The sequence below is a fragment of the Brassica napus genome, chromosome C2 (assembly GCF_020379485.1).
Source record: "Brassica napus cultivar Da-Ae chromosome C2, Da-Ae, whole genome shotgun sequence".
In the NCBI taxonomy this organism is placed as follows: Eukaryota; Viridiplantae; Streptophyta; class Magnoliopsida; order Brassicales; family Brassicaceae; genus Brassica; species Brassica napus.
The window spans coordinates 38048440-38053244 of record NC_063445.1 but is presented as its reverse complement, the minus strand read 5'-3'; positions in this window follow the sequence as shown (position 1 = coordinate 38053244).

Genomic DNA, 4805 nt, shown 5'->3' with positions numbered 1-4805 from the left:
CAATTTGAAAGTTTATGCCCATGTAAAAAATTTCTAAATATTTTTTTGGGCTAATGCCAGTGTTTAAACCAATTGTACCCATATTTGGTCCTAATTGACATGTAATTTGAAACAAATTATTTTCTTTGTTGTTCATCGTTAAATACATATGGTACGGTAACTTTTAACGTCGATTTTTTAGATAATGTTTCATCAAATGTCAACCCATTTGAAATATCTTCCACACTAACAAACGTAATAGCTCAATGTCTCTAACTGCTCTATAAAAAACAGCTCACGTACGTTCGAACTTAAATATCTAACGACGTGAATTCCACCATCTCTTTCAAATATCCTATAATGTAAAATAATCAATACAACATGAAACTAAACAATCCTTTTTTACAATTCTATTCATATGTTAACCTCATCCAACCACGCTACTGAGCAAACCTTTCACGACTTATGTCTTTGTTATGTGCTTTTGTATAAAGGGGTGGTGATCGTTGGTGATTGCTCAATCATAAACTCATTCTATAACTATGGCTGTGGCATTTTTATAAGACCACCAATATAGTAAAATAGAACATATATCCTTTTTAACAACAATAGAACATATATCTATACGATAAAATTTAGTAAACAAATTGCACTTGGTGAAATATTAATCAATAATTAAAATACACAATTTAATCTAAACTATATAGTTTTAAAAAATAAAGATAGAAATTATCAAAAACAGAGGAAATCCCACTTACTATGTTGTTTCGTTTCAATTAAACTCAAGTCAACAAAAAGGAAATAGAGAGAATTTCACAGAAATATTTTCTATATTTTATCACCACACTCAAATTTAGGTCAGGGCAAAAAGTACCAACACATTCAAAGACAAATATATAAAAATAAAAAATAATTCATAATTTATGTATTGAATTTAAACAGTGTCAAATATTTTTATTTTACTTACTTTTAAAATAAAAATATAACAAACGCTAAAAATGTAAAAGAATTACATTATTGAGCCTTTTATTAATTTATCAAACCTTTGATTTCAAATAAGAACAACAGAAAAATAGTTAAAATTAAAATTATTTTTATTTTTGAGTAAACTGCATATTTTTACACATATATGAAAATACAATGTATCTTTTAATTAATCTTCACTGGTTTAACAAAGATTAATATTGACAAAGATAAGTTAATAACAACATCAATTACAATAATTGATGTTAAAACGATATTTTGTATCATTTATTAATTAGTGTCTCAAATTGATACCATTTGTTTTTCTGACACTATTTTTTTTTTGATAACCATAATGTGATCCCAAAGGCTTTCTAGGCCCAATGACTAATCACTACGAGGTCCACAAAAATCTGTATTTTCTTGCCACTAAAAGCGTCCATAAGTTGCCAAGAGGAATCGAAGCCATGGCGGAAGCTCCAGCCGGATGACACGCACAAATCGACAAATGGTCCAAATTTTCACCATTTTATTTTAATTTTATGGAGCCATGTAGTGAGCACAAAGCAAGCTATTCTTTTGTCTTTTTGATACTATTTATGTGATGTAATGTGATCTTTTTTTAGTAATGTATCATATGTATCTCTTGCAAATGCAAACCTAAAACACAAACCACAAAATCATATAAAAATAATAACTTAGATCACAAGTAAAATATATCCCGCTCGTAGGGCGGCCCAACCCTAGTTTTATATTCATAAGTTATCGACCCTAGTGGCTTCTATTCCTAGCTCCGCCACTGGTTTTATCCCAGTCCAGCATGATGTTTATAGAGTAAACAAGTTCATACACGCATAGAAAAGGTGATCCCGAATCTCATCACGCTCTCCACACATAAGATAAGGTTGATCAATGCCTCCATTCCCTAGTTCTTATTCAAGTAGCCAACTTGTCTATGATTTCAAGCCACGTAATGAAAGCATATATGGGTAAGGCATGAGAAAAACCAGACAATCAAGCTCCATGTAACGGGGGGATGATGTTCCCGGAGATGTCACCAAGTCTTTTTTTTTTAGTATAACACAAAAACGCCTCTGTGTAGGTTAAACCATACTTGAATCAAACCAAAATTGAAAATGGTAAGCTTCTGATACGTTGCAGAGGATCTACTTCCGTAAGAAGAAACAAAGTGGTGAAGAGAAGAACAGTGAAGTGGGATTGATCGTGGAACGGGAAGAGTTGAGAAAGACTCTGAGTAGAAGAGAAGGTTTACTAAGGAATAAGAGAAGCAAAGACTCGAGTAGGAGGAGAGGCTTTGCGAACGGATAATATCTACTTTTTAGTTGCTTTATAATGACGTTGTGTGAGTCATTTCTTTTCCATGCTTAAAGTTGTTTGTTTGTAGTGTCGCCATGAGACCTGCACTTATGATCACCATGAGATCATAAGACAGATTTTGCTATATCGTTTTGCCGTTGTGATATCTGAGACGATCGGATCTTTCTCTTTCTTTCGAGTACTGGTTTTACTACTTTTAGTGAAACAGAGTTTGTGCGTTGGAGACTATGTAACAAAGTTCTTAACAAATTGGTGCGCTTGTGACGTGATGAACCTTTGCGATGACTTCGTTGGAAGATTCGAGTGCTACGCAGGAGTACGACGAGACGGTGGCGGAGTTCTCTCAGGATCTGTTGTTTTTACGTTCGGAGTGGGATCGTATTAAGCTGAAGTCTGATGGAGTAGATGAGTGTCTGATGGTTATTGATAGGAACTTGGTGATGTATGAGAAACGTTTTGACTCGATGGATCATCGCTTTGATCAACTTACCCAGATCCTATATCGTATGGAAACAAACCGGATGTCAGAAAAAGCTCAAGGAAAGGCGATCACTTCTTCGTCGAATGACAAACACCTCCGTTACAATCATCTTCGCGATCTCAACCTCCGATACTTCCTCCGGGGTTTAAGTTACCTCCGACTTGTGAGACACGCGAGGGTCTTCTTAAGAAGATTGACATGCCGGTGTTTGATGGATCCAGCCCTTTTGGGTGGATTGCACGAGTGGAACGTTACTTTCGTATTGGAAACTTTCATGGGCTGGAACGTTTGCAACTGGTCTCGCTCAGTTTGGAAGGTCATGTCCTTAACTGGTTTAATGGAGAGATGGATAATGACCCATTTGCTGATTGGATCCAGTTTAAGAGACGTTTGGTTGCTTGGTTAAGACAAAGAATAGAAGCTGAACCTGGGAAGAGATTGTTTTCGATTCAACAGACGGGTTCTATAGCTGATTATGCCCAGGAGTTTGAGGAACTATGTTCTATTGTGACCGGAGTTGATGAACGTAACTTGGAACATGTTTTTTTCAATGGGTTGAAGCCAGAGATGAAGGAATTGATAAAAATGAAGGAGCCCGTGGGTATCACTCAACACATTGCAGCTGTGATTGGTATAGAAGGAAGCGCCTTTTGTAAATCGGTGGGGGAAGCAGCTACTGGTGATTATCACTACCGCCGTCCTGTTTCCACTCATCGGGTCTGTGGTGCTAGTTCTTCGTCTAACAGTCAACACCGTACGGGGTCTGGAGTTGATAGAGGAGCTCAGAATAGTGGCTATCAGAGGCCACAACAGAAGTATGTTGATGCAGAGCTGGATGAAATGCGGAGAGAACAGATTTGCTTTAAATGAAAGGGACCGTATTTTAAAACACACATTTGTCCTAATAAGGAGTTGCGAGTTTTGACTGTTATCAACGGATATGAAGTCGAAATTTTGGATGAAGCTATGGATGATTGGTTACAAGAAGACATGGAGTGTGAGAAACAATTAATGGAGCTGTCAATGAACGCCTATCTTGGCATTGATACACCAACCACAACTAAAATCAGAGGACGTATTGGGCTGCAGGAAGTGGTGATCATGATTGACAGCGGTGCTACTCATAACTTCTTGGTGCCTCATGTGGTGATGAAAGCTAAGTTACCCTTACAATCTGAAAAACGTTTTCAGGTTCTGTTGGGGACGGGCGTGGTCGTTGAATCATTGGGGGTTTGTCCGCAGGTACCCTTCATGATCCAAGATACGCTCTTTACTACAGATTTTGTCACTTTGGAGAAAGGAGGAGCATATATGATACTAGGGGTGTAATATTTTGTCACTTTTGAAAGTTGGGCAAGTGTACTGTCGACTGGGAGCTCCATGAGCTCTCTTTCATGTACGAGGGTAAGTCTGTGACACTACGTGGGGACCCTTCGTTACATCAGTCTCAGACTAACCTCCAAACACTTTCTTGTGCATCTCTAACACCAACATTTGGGTGGGAAAGTGGCTTGGCTGCATCTCAGGTCTTATCCGTGCAAGCTCCTCAACAGATTCAGGACGTGATGGATCAGTTCATGGGCGTGTTTCAGACACCATCGGGTCTACCTCCAGTACGAAGCCGCGATCACACTATAATGCTACAACCTGGAGTCACTTCCATCTCAGTCAGGCCATACCGTTATCCTCAATCAAGTAAAACTACTATGGAACAGATGGTTGCAGAGATGTTGCAGACTGGGATCATCAGACCTAGTAAGAGCCCGTTCTCCTGTCCGGTTCTTCTAGTCAAAAAGAAGGATGGTACGAGCCGTTTCTGTGTTGATTATCGAGTTTAAAATCGTGTAACCGTGCCTGACAAGTTCCCTATTCCTATGATCGACCAACTTCTAGACGAGTTACACAGTGCAGCAGTGTTTACTAAGCTTGATCTATGCTCCTGGTATCACCAAATTCATATGAAGGACACTGATGTGGAAAAGACCGCCTTTCGCACGCATGACGGTCATTATGAATTCTTGGTTATGCCATTTGGCTTAATGAA